Source organism: Lycium barbarum, chromosome 11 (genome assembly GCF_019175385.1).
Source record: "Lycium barbarum isolate Lr01 chromosome 11, ASM1917538v2, whole genome shotgun sequence".
NCBI lineage: Eukaryota > Viridiplantae > Streptophyta > Magnoliopsida > Solanales > Solanaceae > Lycium > Lycium barbarum.
In genome coordinates, this window is record NC_083347.1 from 21,501,069 (window position 1) to 21,520,077 (window position 19,009).

General features: G+C 35.6%; 1 long non-coding RNA gene and 1 pseudogene across 3 annotated transcripts; one reads left to right on the forward strand and one right to left on the reverse strand.

The window, feature by feature from the left end:
* Window positions 1–19,009, reverse strand: part of LOC132619550 (1-aminocyclopropane-1-carboxylate oxidase 3-like) — a 52,804-nt pseudogene that overhangs the window by 20,475 nt on the left and 13,320 nt on the right.
* On the forward strand, window positions 12,793–15,724 carry LOC132618407 (uncharacterized). 3 transcript variants are annotated; one of them, XR_009574088.1, is made up of 2 exons: window positions 12,793–14,944; window positions 15,535–15,724. It is a non-coding gene; the product is annotated as an uncharacterized LOC132618407 (long non-coding RNA). The 3 variants fall into 3 exon arrangements; XR_009574090.1 differs by having other exon boundaries at window positions 12,793–14,124; XR_009574089.1 differs by having other exon boundaries at window positions 12,793–13,623.

Genomic DNA, 19,009 nt, shown 5'->3' on the forward strand with positions numbered 1-19,009 from the left:
GCATCGCATTTGCATTACTTTATTATTTTCAGATGCTCTGCGTATGCTCGCAGACACACCGCATCGCATTTGGATTACTTTATTATTTTCAAATGCTCTGCGTATGCTCGCAGACGCATTGCATCGCACATGCATTGCTTTATTGTTTTCAAATGCCCTGCGTATGCTCGCAGACGCATTGCACCGCACCTGCATTGCTTTATTGTTTTCAAATGCCCTGCGTATGCTCGCAGACGCATTTCACCGCACATGCATTGCTTTATTATTTTCAAATGCCCTGCGTATGCTCGCAGACGCATTGCACCGCACCTGCATTGCTTTATTGTTTTCAAATGCCCTGCGTATGCTCGCAGACGTATTGCACCGCACCTGCATTGCTTTATTGTTTTCAAATGCCCTGCGTATGCTCGCAGACGCATTGCACCGCACCTGCATTGCTTTGTTATTTTCAAATGCCCTGCGTATGATCGCAGACGCATTGCACCGCACCTGCATTGCTTTATTTTAAATGCCCTGCGTATGCTCGCAGACGCATTGCACCGCACCTGTATTGCTTTATTTTCAAATGTCCTGCGTATGCTCGCAGAAGCATTGCACCGCACCTACATTGCTTCATTTTAAATGCCCTGCGTATGCTCGCAGACGCATTGCACCGCACCTGCATTGCTTTATTTTCAAATGTCCTGCATATGCTCGCAGACGCATTGCTTTATTTTAAATGTCCTGCGTATGCTCGCAGACGCATTGCACCGCACCTGCATTGCTTTGTTTTAAATGCCCTGCGTATGCTTGCAGACGCATTGCACCGCACCTGCATTGCATCATTTTCAAATGCCTTGCGAATGCTCGCAAGTGCATCGCGCATGCATTGCATCATTACTTTGCGAATGCTCGCAAATGCACTGCACATACATTGCATCATTACTTTGCGAATGCTCGCAAACGCACTGCACATGCATTGCATTATCACTTTCAAATGCCTTGCGAATGCTCGCAAACGCACTACACATCTATTGCATTATCACTTTCAGATACCCTTCAAACGCATTGCATCATGCCGGCTTAAAAAGGGTGTTACCTTTCGCACCAGCACTGCGTTTACGCCGAAGCAAAGGTGTTATCTTCTGCACTTGCATTCTCGCCGAAGCAAAGGCGTTATCTTTGGCACCTGCACTCACGCCGAAGCAAAGGCATTATCTTTTGCACCTGCATTCACGCCAAAGCAAAGGCATCATCTTCTGCACCTGCATTCTTCACCGAAGCAAAGGCGTTACATAGCATGACATCCCGAACTACAATCGGTCTGACTCCCATCTCAGGGATACATAGGTAGCTCAAATTTGAGCACGACCGTTCTTCATCCTACACTTGCTAGGACCATTCTAACAACACTGGGGCAAAATTTTGATTGGACGATCAAAATTTGCCACAACATCCATTAGTTATCACCTTTCGAACTACACTGAACTGATTCTCGTGATTGACGAGATATGTAGGAAGCTCTATGCAGAGTTCGGTCACATCGGGACGAGAATCATTCTTTCCCCAGCAAGTATACAATCTTGCACCCTCCCAGCATCTCGTAGCTTGATACTGGGGCAATTTTGGAAGCGACGACGTGGGTATGCGAACATTTTTTTTCGGCCCTATCCTTCCCTTTTTATCATTTTTCTTTTTATCGCAACCCTGCCGATGGACTGAGAGTATTGTCAAAGCTCTACCAACGTCTGGCCTCTTTCTCCATACATATCCTTTTAGCAATTCTTTGTCAAGCCAAAATAGGCTACATGTCAACGTCTTCGTCCGAAAACTCTTTCATCGTCTCCGGTCGAAGAGGGACAAGTTGTTGACACCTAATTTTGGCTCGACGTGCTTAAAATTAACGTTTTGGGGGGCCCTGATTCGTTAAAGAGCACGAAATACATTTTTTACACATTTTTACATTTTTTCAACAATTTATTGATGATTATCCTTATTTTAGGAATTTTCTCAATTTATTGTCATTTTTCAAGAATCATTATTTTGCACATGTACAGCGTAATACTACCATTTTTTGTGCAATTAATAATTGTTTCTTAACTTTATAGCGATACCTTTTCATATCTTACACGTTAATATTTATATTTTATACTTACATTATTATTTATACATGTATTAATTAACTATATTTTAGTACATCCCGACAATGCAGAGAAAAGCGGAACAACTAATTTTTTTTAAATGCAGAGCAAAATTCAATCAAATCAAGGTCTCGTCACTTTTTTTAAAAGTGGACATTTTGAGGTGATGGGTTAGGTTTTGATTAGTTAAAAGAAATAAGGGGACAAAGGGGTATGGCTCTCTATATTTTTTTTTTGGACTTTATGTTATAAAAGAAGGGGAGGGGTTTAATTTTATTGCGATCCAACACATATTTGCACAACACACACACAAGCACATATCAGGTCTTCTTTTTCTCTCCCCTAAACCCTAAACATTTTTCTCCCCCCTCTCTCTTTCCAGCCGCCGCCGCCTCCGTCGGAGCTCCGAGCTCCGGCGATGCACCAAAATCACCTCCATACCTCCTTCGGCGACGCACCAAAAAACAGCCCTCTTCCCCGCCACTTCTCTCCCCACTTCGTCTCCCTCTCTCTCAAACAGCCGCCCATCTCCAACCCAACAGCCGCCCATCTCCACCAATTCACACACCCCACATCTTCCATTTTCCATCTCCCACCGACCAGCCTCCTTTTGGTAGTACTTCTGAAATATCCCCCCAAAAAATAATAATAAATAAATAAAAGTTGTTGCCATTGATGTAATATTGATAGCAACAATAACAGTTGTAATAATCCCCCTGTTCCATTTCAAGTGGCCACTAAATGGCTATGCAAAAAAGATGTTGTCTTTCTAAGGAGCAGTGATGATATTGCTATAAAGATTCCATTTTTTCCAAAAAGGCAGTGATGACATTGTTATTTCTGGGCTGATTAATAAATAATTCTGTTACTTTTTGAGATCTAGTTTGATCACTGTATATTCTATTTTTTCTTCATCTCTTATGTTTGAGCCTTATTTGGCTTTTGGGTTTTCAATATTTTGGTGGATCAAATGATAAATGCATCAGCTTTCATATAAATCTGCTCCGTTTTTTTTCTTTTCTCTGCCAATTTCAGAATTTTGATCGTTTGAAGTTTAATTACAAAAAAAAAAAAAAAACAAGTTTTTATTGGTGGGGTTCTTTGGAATCTGCAATATCACAAGGCTTTTTGAGGATTAAGCTAGAAATTCCATCAAGTATTGGCACAAAAATTTGAGCACAACTATTCTGATTATAGATTGTTTGAGCAATTCAATTGCAAATCAAGATATATGATGATTTGTCGCCTTTCCAATGTTCGTAGCCCACATGGCCGATGAAGAAATTTCCGTCGATTTCCAAGGCCTTCCATGTACAAAGACGGGTTTTTATTTTAAGTTTATTCATTATTTCTTTAATTTATCCGATAGTTATTTATTTTCTTACTAACATTTTTATTAAGTCTCATGCAGGTATCCGGAGTTACTTTTTGAAGATGACACTCAAAAGAAGTTCAAATAGCTTCTTAAATTCTCTGTTTATATATATATATATATATATATATATATATATATATATATATATATATATATATATATATATTTTACATTATTAAATTATACAAGCATAAAATATAGTGAAACTTTACTTTTTTATTGTGCAGGTTGATGGTATTTATTTATGATCTGCTTAGGTGATTTAAATTTTATGTGTTTTAGACAAATCAATATTAGGCAGTTATTATTTTCGTAGCTAATATTCTTATAGTTATCATGTTTCGCTAGAGTTTTAATTCAATAGCTTAGCACACTTAAGTAAATAAATAGGGTGATTTGCCTCAATATTTAGGCTTTAGAATGTACTCTCATAATTAATTGATTAGGCGTACATACTTAGCTAGTTAAATTAGTTAACTCACCTTGAGTGCAAAATAATTTAATGTCCATTCCTTATACCCTTTTCACATACCCAAGCTTCTAAGTTGCACATAACTTTTTTTTTAAAAATAATTATTATATCACATATGTATAAAATACGTATTGCACGATTATTTATGTGAATAGTTATATTAGTTATTCTTTAGTCTAAATTCTACTAATTTTTGTAAATAATAATCAAGCCTTTTTACACATCCCTCGTATAGTTAAATTGGTCCAGCCGGGAACCACATTTGTGGATTCTAAAGGATGCCTAACACCTTCCCTTCGGAATAATTTGAACCCTTACCTAGAATCTCACTTATTTTCGTAGATCATGTTAAGCTGCATATATTAATAATTTGTAGGTACCCTAGTATACCTTAAATGCTAGGTGGCGACTCTGTACATAATTAACTATTTCAGAGCTCCATAAGTTGTGCTTTGTTTAGCCTCGATTAAAAATAAGGTGCAACAACATGACGACTCTGCTGGGGACACTTAGGTTCTAACCATATGGACTCAATTTGTTATTCGAGGTATGTTATCTTTGTTTGAGTTTTTGTTTATTATTTTACTTGCCTGTATTTATTCGTCATGTATATCCTTCCCCTTGTTCCCTTATTTGTTTACGTACATATCTGTTTTTTTTCATACACTGTATTATTGTCCTTTTTTTTTTTACTAACAAGTTTTATTTACCATACTCATTTTTTTTACTTTATTGCAAATTATGCATCTTGCTTTCACTGTTTCTCTTTAATTGCTATATTTTTGTGGTTTTATATTAATATTCATATGTGTTATCGGTTTATATAAATTGTCAATCCGTTCACACTTCTTCCAAATCCTGGAAAATTCACACAAAATCACACACTTAAAGCGGTTTCGCGGTTCGCGGCCGCGCACTACTAAATCACCCTTTAGTTGGATCGATCTTGTGGATTTAGTCGATCGGCAGTGCAGTCGACAGCCACGGACTTTCCACTCCCAAGTTGTCCGCTTGGGAGAACCTTGTGTTTAGATAAAACCAACTCTTAGAATTCCTAGGTTACTGTACATTCCATTTAGCAGTTGTTTTTAGCTAGGTTGAATTTTATCCTTTATTTCGAACATTCTTTTCATTTTTCACATACTCTTTAGTTGTTACATGTTTTTGTTTTTAAATAAATATTGTTGTTATTTGCTTTGCACTACCTTAGCACTTTATCTAACTATTTTTAGTTGACTTGTGTTGAACCCTGCATTTTGTAAAATGTTTTTTCTTCAATCATGCATTTTATACCTTATCTACAAGAACTACGCACACCTGATTCTCTTATTTGATGAGATACGTAGGCAACCCTTTTGGGTTCGGTATTCATTATTCAAAAAATCAGAAAAAAAAATCCTTTATTTTGAAAAATCACAAAAATATTTTATTTCTTTCTATCCTATCTGAACGAACTACGTGCACCTGATTCTCATCAAAGATGAGATACGTAGGCAACCCTTTTTCGGTTCGGTACCCCTATTCAAAAAATACAAAAATATTTTTTAGATTCATATTTTTGACTTGGTTGGTACCAACACAGTTAGAATGTGCATAGGAAAGAAACAAGTAACAATCAATATGATGGAGAGGACTGACTTCGTGGTAAACTATAGATTCTTTTGGTACCTCTCATTCACACTTTAAGTGACACTTTATGTGTTTTAGACAAATCAATATTAGGCAGTTATTATTTTCGTAGCTAATATTCTTATAGTTATCATGTTTCGCTAGAGTTTTAATTCAATAGCTTAGCACACTTAAGTAAATAAATAGGGTGATTTGCCTCAATATTTAAGCTTTAGAATGTACTCTCATAATTAATTGATTAGGCGTACATACTTAGCTAGTTAAATTAGTTAACTCACCTTGAGTGCAAAATAATTTAATGTTCATTCCTTATACCCTTTTCACATACCCAAGCTTCTAAGTTGCACATAACTTTTTTTAAAAAAATTATTATTATATCACATATGTATAAAATACGTATTGCACGATTATTTATGTGAATAGTTATATTAGTTATTCTTTAGTCTAAATTCTACTAATTTTTGTAAATAATAATCAAGCCTTTTTACACATCCCTCGTATAGTTAAATTGGTCAAGCCGGGAACCACATTTGTGGATTCTGAAGGATGTCTAACACCTTCCCTTCAGAATAATTTGAACCCTTACCTAGAATTTCACTTATTTTCGTAGATCATGTTAAGCTGCATATATTAATAATTTGTAGGTACCCTAGTATACCTTAAATGCTAGGTGGCGACTCTGTACATAATTAACTATTTCAGAGCTCCATAAGTTGTGCTTTGTTTAGCCTCGGTTAAAAATAAGGTGCAACAGTAACAGTAACCAGTTTAGAGACAACCCGGGAGCTACCAGGAACAATATTTTGAACCGTGCCACGTAGTGCCTTACTCGAATTCCAGCATACACAGTATAAATATAGCACCCTCCAGATTCTAGAATACACAGTCTAAATATAGTATCACAGTAGTCCTATCGGACGGCCGCTTCCGACTTAATAAAAATGATGGCCCCTTCGGGCATGCTGCTTCCGGCATAATAGTACTAGTCCTGGCCCCTTCGGGCATGCCGCTTGCAACATTAACAATAATGATGGCCCCTCCGGGCATGCCGGTTCCGACATAATACTACCCTGGCCCCTTCGGGCATGCCGGTCCCGATATAATAATAATGATGGCCCCTTCGGTTATGCCGGTTCCGACATAATACTACCCTGGCCCCTTCGAGCATGCCGGTCCCGACATAATAATAATGATGTCCTCTTCGGGCATGCCGGTCCCGACATAATAATAATGATGCCATGGAATGTAAACATGAGTCGCATATGGAATGAAATAGTACAACCTCACACCCCCTTCGGAGTGGTTTTGAAAATCAAAATAGTAAAATCTCGCACCCCCTTCGGAGTGGTTTTGAAAATCTAAATAATAAAATCTCGCACCCCCTTCGGAGTGGTTTTGAAAATCGGCTTTATGTTTCCTTTAGTACAAAGCTAATTTTCTTGAAATCATTAGTAAACCACAAACACGTCTCAAGTAAATCCGAGTTAGTATAAGGAAATTAACAACCATATGCACGAACAGAGTAGTGGGGAACTAAATGCGCATAAATCAACTTTTAAGATTCGATGTATAAGTATACTTACCGACGCTTGGAGACTCAGAAACAAGTTTCGGGTCAATCCGACTTAGTATAAGAAAGTTATGAGTGTTTGAAGTACATAACCTTCTACGAACGTTTCAGAAGCTATTTTTGGAAAATTAAAGCAACAATCATACCAAGTACCTTTCAAATATCGTTATGGACATCATTCATTATAGAAACCCCCCATGAACGTTTCTAAAACAATCCGAGTTCGCTTATGAAATTTATGAACATTATTCGTTAGAGAAACCTCTACGAGCATTTCCAAAACAATCCAAGTTAACACATGAAAGCTATGAACGTTATTCATTACAGGAACTTCTACAACCATTCTCAAGCAATCCGAGACCGTCTACGAAAGTTAGGGACATTACTACTTACAGAACTCTTTAGACTTTTCTTGCTATTCAATCATACAATAAGCTCGGCTATACTAAGTATACTCACACCAAGAAGTGAATAAGAATCATTAACAAGCTCGGAATCAAGAATAGAGTTACCCCAAGATAAGTATCACTGCTTACTTAGCTCTAGGACATGCCAAAAGAAAAAAAAAAGGTAAGCTTTACATACCTGTTCCACGTCCTATTAGCTACGCTTATTTGTCCAGCTCGCTATCGCTAGTATACATTCAAGAAGATTACACAATCATTAAACACATTGTCACACACTTGCCTTAGTCTTCCAAATAAATTCATTCATAATCTGCCGAAATTTCGGCAGCATTTCCCCTGTAAATACACCATCCCCGAGAATCTAACTCGGCCAATTTATCAACAACAAATCCGAGAATTCAACTCGGCCAAATTATCAACAACAATACCAACAATCATATCTCCAACTTCAACAATTAATTCAAATGCATTCTAACACTAGCAATCCTTTTACACAATTCGACGGCATTCCTTTTATATTCAATTCAACCACACATAGTCAAGCTAACATCAATGATTTCACATTCAAGTATTAATCCGAAATCATTCTAACATGATTCAAGAACACTTCAAACAATTCGACCAACATACCACTTCACCCGAAACCTTCCAAAGTCAACAAGAACAATGACAACATATTTTCTTTTTGTCCAAATTCATGAACTACACCGACAATCTACACATTAACAACTTCCTTCTCATAATTACAAGAAACCATATTAAAATTGCATTAACTTCTACAACAACCCACAAACAACTACAACTTCATTTCAAGTCGTCAAAACTTTATTTTCATCATGGAATCCACAACAACAACAATCAATATACTAAATAAAATCAATTCATCACTTCTTACCAACACACCTCTATTCGGCCACCAACATAACATCCATATTTCATGATTTTCATCCACTTTTACGTACTACAACACACATAATCATCCATAATACATGTAAAAGGAGATAGAACACATACCTTTTTCCCACTCATCTTCTTTCTCGGCTAGAGTCCACAACTCGCACAACGAATATTTTGCTTACTCCAACAATTTCTCCATGTTAAAGAGGACCTTCCAATTAGTAGAAAAGCTAGAAGAAAATATTTTTTGATCAAGATTTTTCCAAAGCTTGTTTGGTAAGCCATGGCTGAAATGGCATTCTCCTTTCTTTCCTCTCCAAGTTTCTTGAACCCTCTATGGATAAAGATGAGAAATGTGACCTTTAAGTCATCTTTTATGCACATGTAAATTAATCCATGTGGGCTAAAGCCCACCACCTTGGCCCATTTAGTGCAAGCCCATCTTTTTTTTTTTTTGTAATTCATGAAAATTTATTTTCCAAATTCCAAATTTGCCCTTAGCCTTCCTCCATATTTTCTAGGAGCCATCTTGCGAATTTCCCTTTTTTTCCCCTAGCCTTTCTTAATATTTCCACATCAAAACTTTCGTGAACAACTTGTGTGCTAAACAAGGTAAAACATATAGCCTTGTCCTTAACTTCCCGTAATTATCTTGAATTATCCGAATACACAAAATACGGGATATAACATCCTCCCCCCCCCCCCCCCCCCCTTTAGAACATTCGTCCTCGAATGTTGAACTGGCCTCATGGAGTATTGTAATACTTTGGGGAGGTCTCCATATAGTTGCCCTTTCCTTCATGTCCATTCCTTATCTTTTACCCTATTTTCTTTATACTCGAACTCCTCGGTCTTCACATGAATCCTCATTCCATGTCCTGGGTTTTCTAATCGACTGCGCCAACTCATTATCCTTGTCCTTCGTACTCCCACATGTTCTTCCTATTTGTCTCTTATATCTACATTTATAGAACTTTTAGTACACTTCCCAGGGGGTCACCCATCCCAAAATTTCTCTCGCCCTAGCACGCTTAACCTTGAAACTTCGGCGAAATCCAGTGCATTAATGCCGATATAATTGCATCCATCTCTTCGCGTGACCTTCATTACATGATCTGGAGCAAGTCGAAGTCTTACAGATTCCGAGACATCCTCGTAACACGTCTTTCTCCTTACATGATTCGGTCAATGTGGATTTTCCGTCATAAAAAGAAATCTAATGGTTCTTTTGAGAGGCATAAAGCCCGTCTTGTAGGTGATGGCAGGTCTCAGCAGAAGGGTGTTGACTGTGAGGAGACCTTCAGCCCGGTGGTCAAGCCGGCATCCATTCGCACTGTGCTAAGTATTGCATTATCTTATTCTTGGCCCATCCACCAGCTCGATGTCAAGAATGCTTTTCTTTATGGCAATCTCTCTAACACTGTGTATATGCATCAACCATTGGGTTTTCGGGACCCCAATTTTCCTGATCATGTCTGCCTATTGAAGAAGTCTCTGTACGGCCTGAAACAAGCCCCTCGGGCTTGGTACCAGCGGTTTGCTGATTTTGTCGCCACCATTGGCTTCTCACACAGCAAGTCTGATCACTCATTATTCATTTATCGCAGGGGTTCTGATATTGCATATATACTGCTTTATGTCGATGACATCATTCTTACGGCCTCTTCAGACGATCTCCGTAAGTCTATTATGGCACTCTTGAGTGCCGAGTTTGCCATGAAAGACCTTGGTCCACTGAGCTATTTCTTGGGTGTTGCTGTTACTTGTAATACAGATGGCTTATTTTTATCACAGAAGCAGTATGACGAAGAAATCTTGGAACGGGTAGGTATGTCACACTGTAGCCCGTCTCCTACACCTGTTGACATGAAGCCGAAGCTAAGTGCCTCCAACGATGCACCATTTGATGATCCGACTAAGTATCGTCAGCTTGCTAGGGCTTTGCAGTACCTTACATTCACTAGACCAGACATCTCCTATGCCGTCCAACATTTGTGTCTCCACATGCATGACCCTTGTAATGAACACATGGCTACTCTTAAGCGTATTCTGCGCTACATTCAGGGGTCTATCGATTTTGGTTTGCATCTCTACAAGTCTACTGTCAACAGCTTAGTCTCCTATACAGATGCAGATTGGGGTGGCTGCCCGGATACCAGACGCTCCACCTCTGGCTATTGTGTCTTTCTCGGTGACAACTTGATTTCCTGGTCCTCAAAACGTCAACCTACACTCTCTCGTTCTAGTGCCGAGGCCGAATACAAGGGAGTTGCTAATGTTGTCTCCGAATCTTGCTGGATCAGGAATTTACTCCTTGAGCTACATTGCCCGGTCCAAAAGGCGACACTTGTTTATTGTGACAATGTGAGTGCGATATACTTATCAGGTAACCCGGTACAACATCAACGCACTAAACACATTGAAATGGACATACACTTTGTTCGCGAAAAAGTTGCCCGTGGCGAGGTTCGTGTCCTTCATGTTCCATCCCGATATCAGATTGCAGACATTTTTACAAAAGGGCATCTGCGCGTACTGTTTGATGACTTTCGGGACAGTCTAAGTGTTCGTCCACCTCCCGCTTCGACTGCGGGGGTGTGATAACCGTTGTAATTAGTCATTATTATGTACAGCTAGAATATTTCTTAGAATGTTATGTACATCTAGAATATCTCCTAGAATAAGGTAAGTCTTTTGTATATATTGATGACACAATATCATAATTAATCAAGGAATTGATTTCCTACATGAACACTCCAACTTACAAAATGATCGAGACCTCAAAGATTTATGTGCCGCGTCAGTGCGTCAGCATCGGGTGTCCATGAGACACAGTGGGGATAAGTTGAGGTGTCTATATCTGCACTCCCAAAGTTGGAGTGCTTACTTATCAGCTGAGGCCAAGTTTGACTGCCTGTTTACATATCATGCCAAAAAACATACATATAACCATTTAGCATGGCGGAATCCATTTTCATGGAATTTTTTTTTATAATACATTTTTTAGGAAATAAAATTAAAAGTATTTGATCGATGAGCGAAAAATATTTTTTTTATTTTTTATTTTTAAACCTCAAGTTGGTCGCTAAGATTAACCACAACAGAGTGGCGCATGGGAGGAACATCAATCCATTGGTCATCTTTGAGGATCTGAAGGCCACTCACTCTGTCATTTTGGAATAGTAGTATTATGCCACCAGCATCTGTGTGGGCCCGCAGTCCCTTTATCATATCTGGCTTGGGGCATGGTGGATAATTGCTAACCTTAGACCCAAATTGGGACCTTTTGATTCATTAAAGGCCTTTTTCAAGTAAACCTTTTCAAGCTAAGATTTTCACAGAACAAGTCCATTAACTCGGTCAACTTTTCCAATCTTTTAGCAAAGTCTCTCATGACCTCTCTGCATCATTTGGGACATGAATTTACTGTAAACTTAAAGCTAAGAAGTAAGAGCCCGTTTGAATTAGCTAATTGTAAATAGTTGATAAACTGATTCTATAAATAAGTACTTATGTGTTTGGATAGAAGTGCTAAAACTGTTAATAAGCTGTTGATATATTAGTCAAAAAATGCTAGTAAGTTGTTCTTTTGTAGGGATGGCTAAAGTATCCATAAAAGTTGTGCAAAAAATCATAAATTAAAAGTATACAAGTAAAAAAAAAAAAGGGGGTTTAGAGTGAAGAGCAAGTTAGGAGTTTTATTTTAGGAAAGATATTTCGAGAATTAGAACAATTTTCAAGGATAAAATAATTAAATACTTGGTCAAACCAAAGTGTTTATAGGCTGAAAAATCATAAGTTATGAACGTCCAGCTTGTGGCTTTTGGCTAGGTTTATTATAAGCATTAATTTGGCATTTACCCAACGCATAAATAAATTAAAAAGTGCTTATAAGCCAGTTTGATTAGCTGATAAGCATAGCCAAACACCGTCGAAGAAACTACTATATAAAAATCTTCTTGCTCTGATACCAGATCTCCGTATTACTCCTAAATCCAATAGTTCTTTTATTTGTACTTTAAAATCTTCTACATCTTGATTCGTTGCTTCAATCGAAGCTGTTTTAATTATATAGTCTGGATTTATCTATCTATTATTAAATAGTTTTGTCTAGGATTATGACAAGTGTCATCATCATATTTAGCCACATCACAGATTTAGGACAGATAAAACCAACTCTAATAACTAAATTTTGAAAAATCCAAGTGGCATCTCAAATAGAAGGCAAGTGTTATATTTTTGGACAAAGCTTATCAACTTTTAAGACAAAAAAAAAAAGTTTTCCTAAAATAAACTACCCAAACCACCCATGATCGCCCTAAATAAACATTGTTGTGCACGTTCCGCATTTTCACATCTGCACACACTCACCACAAGTGCGCACGTCCCCTACCCTACTCCCCATTTTTGAAAAGTGTAAATTCTAATTTTTCAATCAAAATAAAATAGAACCACGATCAGCGGTTAGTGAATTTATGGAAGACATCCAGAAGTTACATCCAGCGGTTACTGTCTTTTATTGTGTAGAGTAAAAGCAATTCAAATTGAAATCCTTTCCTCTTCCTCTCCTTTCACGTTTTAGAAATTTTATTGCACTTCTTGAAATCCCTTAAAATTGATTTTGGTAATTTAGCTTATGGGTATGAGACATTTTGGGTTCAGCAAGTTAGTTTTCTTTTTTAAAGTTTGTTCAAGATTCAACTTTTATTTGGTATTTTTCTGGATTTTTGCTAATGGGTTGAGCGTTTCTGTTGTATTTTTAGGAATTTTGAAGCTTCCAAGTTTTTTTTTTTTTTTTTAGCTTCTGGGTTTCTGTCATTTCGAGTTCAGCAAGTTAGTTTTTTCTTACAGTTTGTTCAAGATTCAATCTTTATGTGGTATTTTTTAAATTTATGCTAATAGGTTGAGCGTTTGTGTTTTTTATTTAGGCATTTTGAAGAAAGATGTTGGGAAAACTCATCACCAACAGTTTAATGTATGTGATCTGTTTTTTGTCTTCTTCTTTCTACTATCGCTTTGATGATTCGTTTTATTTGTATGTTTTGTGTATTTTTTGACTTGCTTGGGTGAATGAATTGAATTGAACTGTTACTATCGATTTTGAGAGGTCCGTCTTTAAGAAGGAGAAGGTTACACTGGCTGGCCATGACGAGGTGCATTCCTTCTCTATATTTTATACCTGTTAGCTTTTATGATTGGTGTATTTGTGCTGAATCTGTTTATCTTGAAGTTGACCTTGATGTGTACTTATTTTGTTGGGATTATCGTGTAATAATAGCACTTGGTGGTCAGAAGACACGGTGATGAAATTAACCCTCTGTGGCATAGTTTCTTAGACATATTATGAAACAGTCAGTTCTAAGCAATAAATATTGGTGGAGTTAGATGTTTCAAAGTTCCTTTCGATAAGAATGCCTTCTTTGTCAGCTTATAAGTTTTATTGGAAATACAGTTATATGTTATGATATAGTTTTGCATTAGATGGAAGACCTTTTCTGGTCATTTCTCCATGTTTTCTTACTTAGGCAAGCATTAAGATGGAATCGGATGGATCCTTCTATCTGAATAATCTTGGGAGGTGCTCCATAGCAGTGAATAGCAAATTTGTTGATACTGGACAATATCTGACCCTTAGCTGTAGTTGTGTGATAGAGGTATCTCACTTTCCTTACCTTGAAGGGAATTTTCTTGCATATTACCTTCATTTAGGTCTTGGAAGTTCTGCTCTGTGGTTAATAAATATTTCCTTGTATGAGTCTGGTTCCTTATTTATTTAATTGTCTGAGATCTTCTGTATAAGCAAATATTACACATTGCTCATCATGTCAATGAAATATAGATCTTTTATTTCCAACATGACCTTGGACAAAACTTATCTTTTATCCACTGCCTTAATACCTATCCAAATGTCCAGTGTATCTGTATATGATACGGACCGATAGAAGTCTCTTTCGAAACAACAAAACTCAACAAAATCTTAGAAATTGTTATATTTACCGTTGACAACAAAAACATTTAAGTACATAACTAACAACTGCAAAATAGTGTCAATATAATGGTAGATGAAAAAATTGGAATGATTTTTTTTAAAGGGCAACTTAAAAAAACTAGCCAACAAAAAGATGAAATAAGATTTTGGATCAAATGTGATGTCCTTTATGATTGTTGCCCCTTTTAAGTCCTCTACATATCGTGTTTAGCGGCATATTTGTTCCATCTGCGTGTGGTTTCCATCCGTAATCTAATGAACTAGGGAATAACCCATCTATTTTAGCTGATGACCATGTATCTGCTGAAGCATCTAGAGATGGCACTAGAACTTCTAAGTTCTAAGCAGTATAATTGGCTGAAAATGTTGGTTCTTAATATGGCTTAAAGTTATGCATTTCACTATTGTTGTGAGGCGGCAGTCAAATGGAACTGGGAGGCAACAGTAATACCAATTACTGTGCGGCAACTAAAGGTTATAGTAAGGTTGAGTTCTTGCTATGTTTTTGGATTGAGACCCTTTATGGGGAATGTAAAAATGCTCTTTTCTTGATTATTTATATAGGTTTTCTTTTGAATTTGAGACAAGTTTTTTCCTTGACCTTGACTGAGTGCATAAGATGGAAGTTCCTTTTAATGTCTTTGCCTTGGTTTTTTCAAGTTCAAGTAAATTTAATAGACTGTTGGGTCTTTTGCTGATAAATATAGGGAACTTTTTGTTGCCATATAGCTGGGTAAGATAGTTGTTTGCCTTTAGTGATACCTGATTTTACAACATGTCATACCTGATTAGTGGTTTTAGTGTTAGATGTTGAATTTAACAGCACAAGCTCGAGTGGCTCAATATTTTAAAATCCTTTTGTGGCAAAAATTGGAAAGAGGAACAAATGTTTTACCAATAAAAAAAGAGAGGAATAAATATATCATGCACAAGCCCTTTTCTTAATAGGTCACTTGGGATTGATGGTCCCTGACAACAATATTATAGAGACAGCCCGATGAAATACATCTATTTGTTTTTTGGTTTAATTCTTTTGAATGTAGACGCTAAATTTAGCTCTTGACTGTATTTACAGGTTGAAACCGGTTGGCGTACAATATGGAACTTTGTTGTTGGTGGTCTGCCCACATTCAATACTTTTAGTCTACAATATACATCTGTTTGTATTATCTCTCCGCTTTTTTTTCTTCCGAAACAATCCGCGCATCGCGCGGGTACGTATACTAGTTATATCTAATTTACATACAATCCTATTATTTTTCCCATGTTTTAATGGGTTTTCTCCTATAATTTCTATTTCATCTAGTATTTTTATTATATTATCTAGGTCTTTTTGATTCTTTATTACCCCTATTCTTTCTATTCCTGTTTTAAAATTATATAACTCTGTTTCTATATCTATTAAAGTATAGTTTTTTTCTAACGAATCCTCTTCTCCTAGAATTTCTTCTTCTTCTAGAGTTAAATTTTTTATTTCTAGCTTATCTTTACAACATGTATTATTTTCTTGACACTCTTTACAATTGGTATCAACAAAAAATATAACCCCCCCATCACTTTGGTATCAGAGCAAAAAGATTTTTTGACCTAAACCTACTTCTTAAACCTATAGTTTAGACAACATTTTACGAGAAGACCATTTTCTGCTAAAAAGAAGAACTTCTATACCTGTTTATAGACAAGATTATATGAGACAACATAGTTTTACTCAATATAAGTTATAATTGTCGTATGATATATTTCACCCAAAAAAGACCTACAAATCTTAGACAAACAAGAAAGTTTTTAACTGAATACAGTAGATACATAGACATAGTCCATCGTCGAAACTTACACAATAATATAACAATACTAAGTTTAAGAAATAATCTTAATTGAGAAATACTTTTCATCAACGACTTGACAATTAGAGCTGAAGATCGCATTAGACATCTAGAGCAAAAAGTAAAATTTATCCCCTTAGGGTAATGCCAGATAATTATTCAGAGGTAAAACAAGAGCTAGAAAAACTATATCAGGAATATATCAGACTAAGTAATACTAAAGAAAACCAGTTAAGACTACAAGAATTAATAGATATAATATCAGGATTAGAATATAAGTTACTAGGATATATAAAATCTAGAAAGACCTCAAAGAATCAAAAGCGATTTAGACCATATTAATTGTATGAGAACACTACCCTTTGTTAGACAAATAGCTATCAATCATTGGTATTTATATAGAGATATAGAGAAAAGATGAGAATATAGACAAGTAGAAAAAGCCTTAAGTGCTTATTTAGAGATAATAAATTCAGAAACATTATAATCACTAATAAACAATAGACTCTTACAAAGTCAGATTAACGAAGAGACAATCTTTGCTATAACGTGGGAATTACAAGGTCTAAGAGAAGATATAAAAAGACTTACAACTAGTATAGAGCACCAGAAGAAAGTTTGTAAAATAAAAATTCCGTTAGGGTAATAAATAAGCCTAGAAAAATAGATACATTAAAAAATCTAGAATACTTAGACTTAAGAATATACCCAGAAAAGAAATATAGAGCATTAAAAGATCATAGTATTATAAAGTGTAATTTCAGTAACGGAGACCATATATTACATAGTGAAGACAAACACTTGAACACATTAGTAGATTTAGTCATAAATTTTAGTGAAAAAATACAAGAAGATAATAGAGACATTACTAGAATATTAGAGGTGGTAGAAGCATCCCAGACTAAGCAAAAGAAAAGTTTCGAAAAATTGGAACAGAATCTCGATTACTTAAAAACACAAGAATTAGAATTAGAAAAGAAAGTCCAGACTCTAGTTAACAAATTTAATCTAGAAAAATTACCTACAAAGACTGAAGTAGAAAAGTTAGTTAAAGTTATTACAGAAAAACCAAAAGAGATAGAACTAAAGACAACTCGAGTAGTCTCTAAAATAACGCAACAGGTAGAAGTTTTAACTAGTGATATAAAAGAATTAAAAAAGACAGTAGAAGAACTAAAAGAAATCACTCTTTCATGAGTGACCAACCTTAGCTCAATAAGAAGCCTCAAAATTAATAGAAAAATCTATACCTTTACCAGCAGACTATAAAGATTATATACCTAATGCTAAATCGGATCAAATAACATTAGAAATAATAAAGAAAATAGAAATACTAGTATCAAGGTTAGAATTAATAAGTGAGCGCGTTCGGTTGTTAAGTGAACAACAAAAAGAGAAAAATATAGAAACCCCAAAGAATAAAGATGTTGAGGAATTAATAGAAAAATTGAAGAAGGTTGAAATAACACCTCAAAAAGAAAAAGTTAAAGTAATTAGAAAACCACAAAAATGGACTTTTTTTCAACTAGACCAAGAAACGAAGGAGGACCAGAAAGGCAAGGACAAGAGAGACCCAGAGTAAGTTTTTCAAACAATAGAATAGGTAATAATCTTTTATCAAGAATTCTAAATATGATAAGACCAGAAGAAAACAATCAACAACTAAGTGAGGTAATAGACGTAGATAGAGATATACAAATTTTCCAACAAAACCAATTAAAACTATTAAATCCAAAAACTTTATACAATATAGGACAGTTCTCAAGTACAGCACAATTATATAGACATTATAGAGAAGAACAATTATCAGCCATAGGAACTAAAGTTTCTATAATAAGTTTAATAGACCCAGCAGCTGTAAGACAAATAAAAAATACTGGAAGAAGTTTAATGCATATGGGATTAATAGTAGTAGCATTAAAAGGATTAAGTAGAAAGAACTTAGGAACTAAAGTTTTAATAGTAATTTATGACGATAGATGGTCAGACATGAAAAAATCAATAATAGGACTAACGGAAGTAGACATGAAAAATAATGGAGGAATCTTTTGTATTAGCCCTGATTTTATAATGAATTTAGCAGAATTTGGAAAAGCACATAAAAATAGGAATACAGACCAAGGGATATGACGAAATGTGTGACGGTAATAATTTATTAATATGCGTAGGATTTCTAGGAAAAATGACTAATAATAGTAATAAAAAATTTAAAATTAAGATAGAAGATGTAGTAGAAGTAATGGGAAATAGAGGAATAAGACTAATAAAACCCATAAAAATAAATCTTGAAGAATATGCAGGGATGGAATGGAATCTAGAAGATTTTAATAGAAAAAAGATTCTACAGCCAGAATCTCACCTAATGTACATTAATTCTAAGAGAGAGACATCTATATGTATTACTAATTATAATTATACGCCACAAAAAGACATAGAAGAAGAAAGCACTTTAGACGAAAATGAAATTACAGAATCAAATTTTATGAATATAGAACTAATACAAGACGAGTTTGCGGTAGACATAGCTATAGAAGAAGCAAAAAGACTCCAAAAAGAAAACAAATATATATATGCTTTTTAGATGTAAAGGGTGTAAGTTAGGAGAACTAACACTAGAAGAAACCATAAGACATTTTAAATTATGTGAAGTCCGAACTGATAATTGGGGATATAGAATAGAACATATATACCAAAAGAAATCAGACGAATTCGATAAAATATTAGAGG